Raw genomic sequence first — 12,900 nt, forward strand, 5'->3', positions numbered from 1 at the left:
TGCAAATTGATTGTACCTATATGCTTTTTGTAGTTACACTGATTTCGTTCGCCTGTTTCTGGAGTAGTATGTGCGATGCTTGTGCAGTATGGTAGCGCAGTAACTATGGCATCGCGCTGCTGAACTCAAGGTCATGGGCTCGATACCGACCACGATGGCGGTATTCCAATTGGGGCGGCTAATAAAAACATTCTCGCTTGCGGTACTTTTAGGGTAGGTTAAAGTGGTGTTGGTACGTAATTCCTCATAATTTATTATGCTGAATATTGTGTGGCGTTTTCCTTAAAAAAAAACAACCGTGTATATATTGTAGTTAACACAACCCCAAGCATAACTCACAGTAATGTCGAGAATAGAGGTAACATGAGAGCAAAGGGAAGTATACGAAATGCAGATATGTTACCAAAGAAATTTATATATATATATATATATATATATATATATATATATATATATATATGTGTGTGTGTGTGTGTGTGTGTGTGTGTGTGTGTGTCCGCTTTACTACCCAGTACTGGGCAAAAGTAAATATATATGAGAAAAAAGGTGCGATTGAAGAAGAAACGACTGTGGCCGCATATCACAGAGTCTTTAAAGGCACTGTATTGTCCCACACCGTGCCAGGGCCAGATGTACAAACACACAACATTACGCTGTGCACAGTACTGCACGACTGTGTACGCATTTTTCACGCAGCACCGTCTTTGTAGCTGATGACGCACATTATTTTTGTCAAGGAAATGTCCAAGCATTTCGCCTGATATCTAGAGGCAACCATCCAGCAGTTTTATTGCCGGGAATAGCGTCGCTACCGGTTCAATCGTTTAGAATTGTTTGTCATGGTGAATATATAAAAATAGAAGCCAAACATTGGACACCATTTAGCCGCACTAAAAATGAAAGAAATGAAAAGGAAGTAAGAGCTACGCATCAGCCGGAGGATGCATACTTTCTCGCATTTGCTTTCAGCAATTGAATAAAGTCGTTCCTGCTAGCAACATCATGCGACCAGTGCAGCGTGCACCATGACAAAATAGAAAATTTGGTAGGGCAGAAAAGGCACAAAACTTTTTTCGTTGTTCCCACTTCTAAGTGGATAGCTTTGGGTCAAAATTTTCGGAACTAATTAAGGTAGTTTCGTAGAAGCAAACCATACTCTATGGAAAGCCCTCGCAATTTTCTGAGTAGCTACGTTTTATTCCCTATAAAAAATGTGGCGCATAGAAGTTCAGCCCTCCCAAGAAATATGAATTTCGTCAATTAGGACTGAACTGACCCGGATAGATGTGTGCCTACGTGGTTGTGCCATGTCGCCTTCCTTTGTCCGTTGTTTTATTTGGCGCCTTCGTTGTACTCACGTGTAACCAACTCGCCCACCAGCACGTGCTCAGAGACCGGATAGAGAGTAAGGCACCCACAATGTGCTTCAGCAAAACATACTGCTTTATGACATTACTTGTACCGCGGGAACCACTTGAAACAGTGATTGCTGCTCGCGGAATTGCCAGTCATCAACCCGATCGAATGGGCAGGATTCGGCAACCTCATTATAAGGTGTTATTATGCGTTGCAGATCAAGTAACGTTGATGACGGTGGTTGAAGAATCCGTTATATGCATAGCCGCCAAAACGTCTCGATGTAAGATGCTGTATGCTCTCCCAAAGTAATGAAAGTTTACTGAAAAAAATTGCCACAGCAAAAAGAAGGTAAACGTGGTAATGGTAAAGACAAGTCAGAAGTGAAAAATAGAAATAGGTTGAGCAAAAGCCAACGTGTCAATGCTTCATTGCATCAATGTTTATGTTCCCACAAAAGAAATGATTCACTAATAGGCATATTGATATAGAATAAAAGAGATTGACATTCCTAGACACGCACACACGTGTGCGTAAGTGCAGCATACGTCCACCTTCTCGAAGGCCCTCCGCCAAGTGCAAGTGCCTTATTGAACTGATTGAATTTCTTAAAGTAAACTGCATCAGAAAATTCGTAAAGTACAACTTACACACAACCTGAAGACACTCTAGTTTCGGATTAGAATGTGAATATATGAGAATAGCATCATCATCATCATGTTATCATATCGCCTGAGTACGTAATTTGCTGACGTTATGTCAAACGCGACGTCACGCACTGGTGTCTTCTTCATGTGATGATGTCACCTGATGACGTCATGTGATGCCGCTTGGAGAAGCAGCACAGTGTGCGCTTGCCGTGATTTTCACCGTCTCCGGGATCGGCCCACATATTTGTTTGAGCACCGCGCATACGGATACGAAAAATCCCGACCAACTAGAAAGAACAGCTTCGCTGTAGAAGAAAACATTACCGAACAAGAAAGTGCTGTCAATACGTATACTGGAAGGATGGACTACTGCGCCAATTTGTTGGTATTCGTGGTATGGAAGCCCAACCAAACGCGCACTGCACTTGCCCTGCTTCCGTCTCCGTGTGTGTTTGAGTGCTCTGCAAAGCCATAGTGATTCGCATGAATCACACTGCGGAGAAATGCTCGTAGAATGGCAATAAATATTTTTATTTTTTTAATGAAATGAACAATGGTCCAGCCAAGCGCCTATGGCACTTGGTTCAAATTCCTTGATTTTCTGAGACACCTATGCGAGGCTCAGCTAAAGTAATCCACTTCTATAACAGAGGACCTTCCATAATCACGATGACTGTATTTCATTTCAAAGCTAGCCTACACCAATGTTGCTGCTGTCTGGAGGCTCATGCCTTCTTATGTCTTCCATGGTGAGCGTCATTCTTCGAAGACAGCGCGCACATACAAATAAAAAAAAACGCCTTCGATGTCGGTGACTACCTCTTGGCAACGATGAAGACTGCAACAATGAATCATAGGACATGAGCGGCAACTAACGGTCGCTTTGGTTTCTACGCCTGTCATTTTCTGATATTCCCGTGTTATCGAATTAGGTCACTGATGAACTCGAGATAGGAAAAGCAGTCATAAAAAATAAAAATACACTCTAAAAACTAGGGAGGGTATCGCAGGAGTGAAGCTGCCGGTTCACTCTTCAAAGCGTCGTTTTACTCTCGCAAAATGTCGAGGAGAGTGAAATGCATTGTTCACTCTGTCACCAAGGAGAGAGTGAAATGTGCTTTTCACTCTCCCCTTCAGAGAGAGAGAGTAAAAAGACTCTTGCGACAATAGAAAAGAGAGACTCTTGCGGCAATAGAAAACAAAACGTAGCGTAATCTTCTGCTTCAACTGTAGGTGGCTGGCCCCGAACATGGCAATGTATCATTCATGCACGCTGAGCAAAGAACACATCGTTTTGCTTCTAAGAGAACAGGCCGCCGCAGTTCAAAGGAACGCGTAGCGAGCGCTCTACTTTTTCACTCGGAGTGGCTCCACCGCGCGCGCGCGCGCTCACGATCGCGGAACAACACAGCACTGGAGAAAGAAGATCTGTCCAGCGAGCAAAGGCCAGCCGAGGGAGATCGTGTGTCAGCCATCTCGCGCCGCCACGAAAACACGACAGTCGTTCGTCATGCCTTGGATATAACAACAAATCCTCCACGGTAAGTGAATTCTAACTTAGGTGCACATTCTCCGTATATGTCATGCTATCGCCAGGAAGTCGTCGCTGCGCTTAGCCGACGCGATTGACAAAGGACTAGGCGCACGCGCTGTCTCTCGATGTCAATCGAAAAAGCCAGTCGTCGCGATAACTGCATGTGATTTTATCACTTTGCCGTTGTCCGTAAGAGCTTTAAAAATCGCAAACGCTGCCAGAACTATGGTATGTTCAATAAGACGCCAGGCGAGAGGACGCTTAAAATGGTTAGTTCACCAGCCCGTGATTCCGAGCCTATGCGGAGCGTGATTAGCGTGCGTTTTGTGTGTTTGAATTTATTCAGTTTGGCAGTCTACTGTGTACGGAACGCTGTTGAACTAAGGAATCACATAACAGAAGGCGTCATTTTGCTGGCAGCATGCTTTTTTTTAATAAATAAACCGCGCGCTTGACGGTGTCTCGCGCAGGGGGAATCTGCGACCACTGAAGTTACGTGCAGCACCAGTGCTAGTTAGAAACTTTGCCGCAGGCATTCAGCTGCATGCTGCAAGAGGTCAGTTGGGCGCGTTATCTTGAACTTACTGAAAACGCATGAGGAATCCATGTTTTATGCTGAAAAAAGTATAAACCCCAGATAAGCGATCTTGCGCGCGGCAGCTACAAGCGACGCGACGGAGATGGCTGTCGCGTTCGCTCGTCGCCTACAAGTCGTACGCCGTGCGAGCGACGATTTTGAGCGACGCCTCCCCGGTGTTGCCGGCATGAGGGCTGCAGTCACGCGTGACGCGTGCTTTAGTAATTTACGTTGATGTATTTTACTATAAAAAGTAGCATAAAATATTTCCGGTGGTCTTGCAGTACGTTCTTATCCTTGCACGTATAAAAATTGAATCATTTGCTCGTTCCGCGCGACAATCGGTAGTATTTGAGCGATGTATGTACATCCAGTTCCGGCTTCGCGCTATTGGCTAGTCGCTCATAGCACTTCTGGGCGACGAGCGACGATTTCTAGATTTCCAGAACCGAGCCATCTGTTCAAGCGACGGCCCGTTTTGTCGCTCGAAGCCGTCGCCGTCGCGCACTAAATCGCTCTCACAGTGTTTATCCCTAAGACCGAACTGTTTTTGCTCATGTTGAAATGGTGTGATTATAGGTCTGGTTTTGTCTCCTGTTGCGGTTTTCGTGCACGGTGCGAAACTGAAAGGATGCTTATGTCTACGAACTCGGTGAATTGTCGAGCACCTAGTTACGCATCGGCATCGAATATAACGGCTGCTGTGTGGAATTACAATTGCAGGGGCGCTTTGCATACGCTTATTGTTTTGGACATGCCTGTGCATTTGCTAATATGAGTTGGCGTGTCAGAGTTATGTCATATGAACAGCTAAATCAGCCTTCCTCTGGGGGTTACAAGCGTAATGTGTGCATTTTGCTATAGCATGGCAGATCAAGATGTTTATCGCTTGAATATTTTTAGTAGAGAAATAAAATTTCAAAATAAAATGTTGCTTTAATTCCGTGTTACCAGTCTGTCGTACACAGAACAATAGGTTGGTGTAATAAACTAATAACTGCGGTTTAACTGCAACTTTTACATGCCTACAAGAATGTAAAACGCTAGATTTCAAACTGCAGCAGTAGTCGGGTCTGTCAAAAATGAACTCCACTGCGCACCTCATGCATGAAAATAAGTTCATGCCTTTTAGTAAGCTTAGATGCAGGCCGCAGTGAACTTGTTAGTATTGAAATGTGGGTAAGCTTGCCATAACAAGCCTTGTTGCCCTTTTTTTATAGGCACATCCATATATCCATTGAGCTGAAGGACAATATTTTCATCCCTACTGAGCATCGTGTTTGCAGCTATAATCCTGAAATTATGGCTTCAGCAGTGGCACAACCAGGGATGGTGCGGGGGGGGGGGGGGGGGGGGGGGGGCACAGTGGGCAGGTGCTTAGGATGTGTCACAAGTGGTGTTTGCGATACACCAGACTCATGACAGACCTATGACGTCTGAAAATGACCAATATTCTATTCATTAGCAGGAGTATTCTAACATTCATGAAAAACAAGGATGAACTGTGGTTTATTTGTTTTTTTGCTTAAATCTAAAAATTGAAGTTAGTTTAGCAGTTGACTGTTGCAGTCATTTGGATGTTTTGCATGCATTTCACTAGGAAGACTAAGAGCTAAGACTTTTTTATTGCCATGGCCTTGACTGTCTTGATGTTGTTTTGCACCATGCCCTTGTGTTGACTTTTGCATACGATATTTTTCAGGCACCCGCTTTATATAACGCAAGAAGGCAGCTGCAAGGACACGAGGATGTGAAAGAGCCAGTGCAGCGCGACTTCACGTAGTGCAGAGGAGCCAATGCCAAAAAATCAAACTACATTGGCATGTTATTTGGACAAGAAAACTAGTATGTGGGTATATTGGGTGTACCATTTGACCAAATGTCAACAAAATCAAGATACAGTATGTTACACGAAGATGAAAATTCTCACATGCTCCAGGCAGTCATCTTAACATGGTATATTTATGTAATGTCTCTGATTGGAAAGTCAAATCAAGTATGCTCTCTGGAGACAAACACATAGCAGCAAGTGTCATTGAAAAGTTAAAAATGTGTTTTAAGAAAGCTGATTAGTTCTGAGAAGTGACTGCTTTTTGTCTTGCCTCTCAACAGATATATCCATGTGATAAAAAAATAGTGGTACAATGAAATTGCATATTTGCTTAGCGACATGATACATACTTGCAATGAGCACGGTGCCTTTGTTTACTATAAAAAGCAACAGCCCATGCTTGGTTAGGTTAGGCCCACTACAACATGCAGGCATGGGTGATTGGCGCTTTTTTTATTTCTGTGTCGTGAGGTTTATTGACGTGCGTATAGGTGCAGTGGCGCGCAGTATGGCTAGTACAAAAAAGGGGGGGGGCAGATATATGTAGCTCACTGTACACGACACAGGGCAAAGGAAATCAGTGTTCAGCAACTATGTTAAATGCCATGTACGTAAATTTTACAACGCTACTCGTTCGAAGCGCGCACAGGTGCATATTGAAGAAAAGTTTCCAGGGTAGATAATTTAGTTCGTAATTTACACTAATTTTGCTCTAACCACGAGACATAATAATTTGAATATACTGCACGGAAAAACCTAGAGCGAATTAAATTGTGTGTCAGCTTCGTGTGTATACATATAGTCTTTCCTATGCATTAGGTTTTTTGCGTAATGCATTAACAGTTGACAGCCTATCTTATGATGTGTACTCTGTTTACATTACAGTTGTTTATTAGTTCACTCGTTTGTTTTGCGACTGATGAAATGCCGGCATATATATATTTTCAACATTTGACATAACCCTGTATGCCTTGCAGGGACAACCCAGCACGTGCATTTCTCAGCACCCAGTCAACTGCCAAAAGTGACTCAAACACAGGCCACCAGTAAGTGGACATCAGTTGCAATTTCACATTATGCAGTTGTGGCGGCTGCCTTGTACGGAGGCTTTTTTTTTTACTGAGATGGTGATGTCGTTCTAATGTACATTTTGACCACAAAGGTGCGATCATGTCTCACAGAGGCATATATGGTTGCTATTCTCTGCGAGGGACGTGTTCTCGTGTTCGTGAAGCATTTGTGTTTGGCAGTATTGTCGCCCAATGAGTCGGATATAAACACTAACTCACCACTGCCGGCAAGTAGTTGCGAGAAACGCATTATGACGCTGTAAAGTTATTTCATTAATTCGAAGGAAAGTTTTGCAGCAGGAAAAAAGGTTGCTATTCCAGGTAAACATGTCTTTTTCTCGCAGGTTATTTAGCCAAACTGTGGATGCATGAAATTCGTGACTTATGAATAGATTTTAATTTATTCTTTAGTAATGCTTCTAAAAGAGACTAGAAATAGCATGTGACTACCTCTGCAATCAGCAGACCATACATATAGTCATAAGTGGCAGTTCCATGCAGTCTCGCACTTTATATAACCTTTCCTTTCAGCAACATTGGAACTGGTGGCTGCGTTTTCAGAAGGAGAAGTGCACTTGACACTGTATATGTATGTGTGAATTCGGTTTTCTTTGTATGTGTCGGCTCACTGACAAACAGTGCAAAAATCTGTTGTACCATGAGCCTGACGACGCCCTCTGCTGCTAGAAATGCGGCACTTCGTATTTTATAGTACTGCATGACATTTAAATCAAAGCTACCACATAAAATGATCAAGAAAACTAACCGCTGTTATAGCTGTTTTCCTCAAAGAACGCTTGTCCTTTATGGGCTGTGTTAATCTGAGCTCTCCACCGATGTTTCAGTAGTATTATCCCTTAGTGAGTGAGAGATTGGGGGCAATTAATCGTGTTAGTGTTTAAGTGGTGTACTAATTATTTGCATTTGTTCCAACAAAGTTGTCTAGATTACTTTATTGTGTAGTGTAAAGCTTATGAAACCATCAGCAACTACTGAGTTGCTAACACGCATATGGATTTGTCACTATACAGGTGGAGCTCGGCTGTACCACTGCAGTGCTGCGGAAATTGCCTTCACCAGCGGCTTTGCAACAGCTGTTTCGCAGCTAGTCGGTATGTGTTAATTTATAATTATGTTGGGATGGGCTAGTATTATGGACCACTGCTACTCTGTATTGTGACAGATCCATATGATAAGGGATGTAATGGGCACAGCGAAAACCTTTGAATTTTTTACTATGGTACATAAACAGGCTCTCCTTTTCGTCACTGGAGCAGGAGAGAAGGGCATGCAGGCACTCCTGAATGTACATATATTTCAAAACATGAGAGAGACACACACACACACAAACTAAAGGCAGGGACGTTCCATCTTTCATCTTGAATTGAATTGTGCAGCGCAAAAATACAACACAGACCACAGAGAAGCACACATGTTAACAGGTTTGATACACACGTTAGTTCAACAGATTTGATACTTCAAGTGTGCTATTTTACACAAGGGGGAAGGGAAAGGGGAGAAAATCTGAAAAAAAAAGTGGAGTGGAAAAAAAGGAATCATGCCAAAAAGCATGAGAAGCATCGCGCAGCCAGGATCACCAGCAGGACATCTAAAAAGCACTCTGATAAAATTACATCCAGACAACCTTACGTATAGTTTGTTTCAATCAACTCAGATCACATGCAGCCATTACTGCTATCAAGTTGTTTCCTTATGTCATATGAGGGAATGATGTGGGCCCAAAAAACTGTTTAGAGCTGAAGGATTATGTTCCATTCTAGCCTCATTGCCTGCTTTTTTATCATATTGTTATCAGATGCTTATGTTAGCGACAAAAAGTAAGAGTACGACTGTTTCCCGATTCGCCATTCCACACAACATGTCTTTGTGACTATATGTACATGCAGATGATCCATAGTTGAAAAATATTCAGTACAGTAGAATCTCATTACAAGATGCACTTGGTTGTAAGAGACATCTGAAAATGGTTTGGTTGGTTTTCCGATGTTTGCCACGTTAACAATACTGTATACAAGAGACACCTTTGTTACTAAGGATGACTTTTTAAGTATTCACTACTTCGAAGGGACACAACCCAGACACATTCACTTTTTGCACCTTGTGTGCTCCGAAGGGCGTAAAGATCACGCAATCCTTACACAAGTCAATCGCGCATGTCTCTTTTAGCATGAACCAGAAAAGGAGGGCAACGAGGACAGTGCAGGGCAGAAAGTGTCGGCAGTTGAAGCTGACGAGCGCCTAAGAGCACCTCAAAGGTACTGCGAGCAACAAGGCTTGCAAAGTGAAGTGTTTAAATTCCAGAAGTTGGGAAGGAAGCTAGCACAATCTACAGTCACTAAAAAGCTGTGAATGTCTTCTTTAAAGGGCCCCTAAACCACCGAGGTTGAAATTTAGTTGCGGTGTTGCAGTTCTACACAATAAGGCAATGAACAGGTAGCCACGAGAATTTTTCGAAACGGTGCAGTAATAGTGGAGCTACGTGTGTTTGATTATCGAAAAGTAGTCCCCACTCATTTCACTCTTTCATCTGGTACACGCCATAAGGACAGTATCGTCTTTTCCTTGCCTAGTACACCTCCAAATGTTACGGGACAGGCCAACACCAATGAGCTCTGTTGCTGCCGCGCTGGCCCGTCGTCCTGCGAGGGGTGGCGCTAATACAACGGAACTGTATGGTGACTCGTGTTGAAGAGCCTCATAGGGAGACCCTTCTGTTGGCGTTTGTTCTTTGCCCCCATTGGCTGCCCACAATGGCATCGCGCGCAACGCGACGAGGAAGGAGTGTGTGTATTTGCTTGCAGGCCTTGCCGGCAGTCGTACACTTTCGTTCGACCAATCGACAGCACCAGGAACTGGTGACATCATCAGAGACAGCCTGGTGACGTCAGGGCAAACTGGGGGGTGCAGGATAGATCCAGAGAGGCGCACGGGGTCATATTCTTCATGTTGTGGTGCTCCGGCAGTGCTACGCACTCTGGCATTTGGCTTCGTCGATCGTGACGGCATTCTGATTTCGATACGCGTGTTTACTTGAAATGTTCAAAAAATGTCGAGAAGTGGTCTAGGGGCCCTTTAAGCCACCCTGAGCATTTATTCCTTCAGATGTATTAAATCATACTTTAGTGATGATGCATAATAAAGTGATCTAGTCTGGCTACTCAGTGTCTCAAAATTTTTGGTTTCGAGAGACATGTTTCCCGTGCCTCTTAAATATCTTCTGATGAGGCTTTACTGTAATATACACAAACAATTGTGTAACTCCTCCTGCAAGTATTATTCATTAAGCCCGGTCACTTATGTGCAAAGCTTGTGGTTAAGTCTTGATGTCCGTACTTTTTAGAGCTATGTTTATTAATTCGTGCTGTTCTTATTGGTTCTTCGATGCAGGAGACAATGCCTACGAAATTATTGGCCCTGATCATGAGAGCCCTCAAGGGGCAAACAACATCTCTGTTGCAGAAGTGAGCCCGATACCACTTGGAAGTTACCATGACAGATGACACGGCAGCAATAGATACAGAGACTGCCATGTCTACTGCAGCTGCAACAGTGTACGAGGCAAGCAGCAGCGCGTCAGCATCAGCAGCAGTGTCAGAAGGAACCCCACCAGGCCTGGTAGAGCAACATGTGTGCTATCACTGACTTTTTTTGTAGTGGATACAACTCATTTGCTCAACATACAAAAGCTTTTCACCACGACTGTGAGCCAGTGTTATTGTGCAGCAAGTGCAAGACTAAGTTAGGTGTTATAACACAGTACAAGCATCACTTTAATATATGCAAATGCAAACATATTACAGTTGTTGTCCTCCCAGCCAGCCCACATAGTGACAACAATGTGGAACACATGGTGGGACACACCTCTCCCCCATTACAAGATAGTAGAGACTGTCAGTGTTGTTGCTAGATTGACTGGTCTTTGTAGGCAACTAGAAGGACAACACAGGTGTCATAAGATTGTTGTTGATGTTGTTGTTGAAGAGGTAAAAAAGAAGTTTGATGCAGGTGAAGTGCCAACTGATATTGAGCAAATCAAAAGCAACCACCTGAGAAAGCAACACTATCGAAATTTGGGTATCTATGTGCTGCCAACTCTGGTAAGAATGGCATAGGACAGAAGTGTGATGAAAATCACACAGATACTGCTGTTGCATCACTGGCCACAGTGAGCAGCGACTTGTAGGGCAAGAGAGTCAACTGAAACTAACATTATGATATAGTGTCATGCTCCCATGTGACCACTTTTCAAGTTATTTTGCAAGGTACAGCTCAACCTCCAGAAACGAGACTGCAACTTGTCTGTAAAAAAGCTTTCACAAAAAATTATTCATAACACTATTAACATAGCAGTATATTTTTTTTTGTGTCAGTTCGAGGTTCCCGGCTGTCCATTAATGCAAAAATTGAGGAAAAAAAGAACGTGTCGTACTTACACCTTTTTAACAAGTACGAGGGGGACAGAACTTTTCTAGTCATGCATCTTCATCATACTATCAAGTTTTTAAATGCCTTTTATAATTATTATTACCAGTTACATCTGAGTGCATTGTATGCATGTAGCAGGTGTAAAATCAGGTCAGTTGGATCAGATGCCTTATCTGCAAGCGAGCCCTATATTCAAGAAATTTGAATTAAAATAGTTACGTTAGAGACGCAGTCTTTCAGCACTTTGTTGCCTGTGGTTTAAGCATTGCTCAATACTTTTGTGGGTGGCAATTTCAACCGGCACAGCACTGCGCTTTGCCACAGTCACATTTGTCTTCAAAGCGGTGTTTACCATTTGTGTTGATCTGTTTGTGTATGCATAGAGCAAGTTTTTAATTTATATTTTTCTGTATTCTTGTGCTTGCACTAAGCTTGTATAAGGCAGTTACAAAATGTGCGTCACTATAACGAACTGTTCTGTTGAGCTTACACTTGCAAATAATCGTGTTCAGATGGCCGCACTTCTATGCGGGTGCATCGCTAGCTTTGTGTATGTTCTCATGTTTGTATAAAGCTTATATAAGCTAGTTAGAAAATGTATGTCACTAAGCGTTGTGATATTCTTTAAAGAACTGCTTGGTTGGTTTTACACTTGTGAATTAGTATTGAGGCGGTGGTATTCCCATGTATGCCCACTGCTAGCTTTCTGTGTCCTCACGTGTTTGTATTAAGTTTCTACAAGGGAGTTACAGCATGTACGTCACTAAGCGCTGTGATATTTTTTAAAGAACTGCTTTGTTGGTTTTACACCTGTGAGTAATAGTACTCGGGTGGCACTAGTCATGTGTAGGTACACAGGGACCATTTGTATACATTATGCTCATGTAAAGCAGTTACAAAGTGTATGTCACTAATTACTGTGATATTTGTTGAATTGCTGTGATGGTTTTACACATGTGAATAATAGTGGTCAGGACACAGTACTTGCGGTGTATAGTTGAATTTATACACTGCCCAGACATGGGCTGTATACGTACCAAAAGAAATGTATGTCATTATATTGTTGTGATTATTACTGTTTGGATTTTATTAAACTGTAATAAAATTGTTTCTTGTATCTATTGAGGTATGGCAATTTGTCATGCAACCAAACTGAGGACCTGTACTTGTGTATACAAATAAACAGCTAATTTAAGAGTATACTGCTCATATTCTGCTAAACCAGTTTAACAAATCTTGTACTGGAAAAATGACAGAGCTGACTCGGATGTACAGAAAAAGTTCTGCACTGGCTGAAGGACTGCCCCACACTGGAGTTCGTAATGTTGCGTTTATTGGAGTAGAACAGAAAGTGCACTTCTATTAAAAATGCGACGGTCGGTGCAGAAACATAAGGCAGACGAGCGGATGTGGCACATTTTTTTCAGGGCCCTCCA

The 12,900-nt window shown here is 42.8% G+C and overlaps 2 long non-coding RNA genes across 3 annotated transcripts; both read left to right on the forward strand.

Annotated features, from left to right (window-relative positions):
- The first annotated feature begins 3,322 nt into the window (after positions 1 to 3,322).
- LOC129386535 (uncharacterized) lies at positions 3,323 to 8,825 on the forward strand. 2 transcript variants are annotated; one of them, XR_008613892.2, is made up of 4 exons: positions 3,323 to 3,547; positions 5,820 to 5,966; positions 6,926 to 6,994; positions 8,050 to 8,825. It is a non-coding gene; the product is annotated as an uncharacterized lncRNA (long non-coding RNA). The 2 variants fall into 2 exon arrangements; XR_008613891.2 differs by having other exon boundaries at positions 3,328 to 3,547; positions 5,820 to 5,962.
- Positions 8,826 to 9,020: 195 nt separating this feature from the next.
- LOC129386536 (uncharacterized) lies at positions 9,021 to 12,581 on the forward strand. Its single transcript, XR_008613893.1, has 2 exons — positions 9,021 to 9,294; positions 10,427 to 12,581. It is a non-coding gene; the product is annotated as an uncharacterized lncRNA (long non-coding RNA).
- Positions 12,582 to 12,900: the final 319 nt, after the last annotated feature.

The sequence above is a fragment of the Dermacentor andersoni genome, chromosome 4 (genome assembly GCF_023375885.2).
Source record: "Dermacentor andersoni chromosome 4, qqDerAnde1_hic_scaffold, whole genome shotgun sequence".
Taxonomy (NCBI): domain Eukaryota; kingdom Metazoa; phylum Arthropoda; class Arachnida; order Ixodida; family Ixodidae; genus Dermacentor; species Dermacentor andersoni.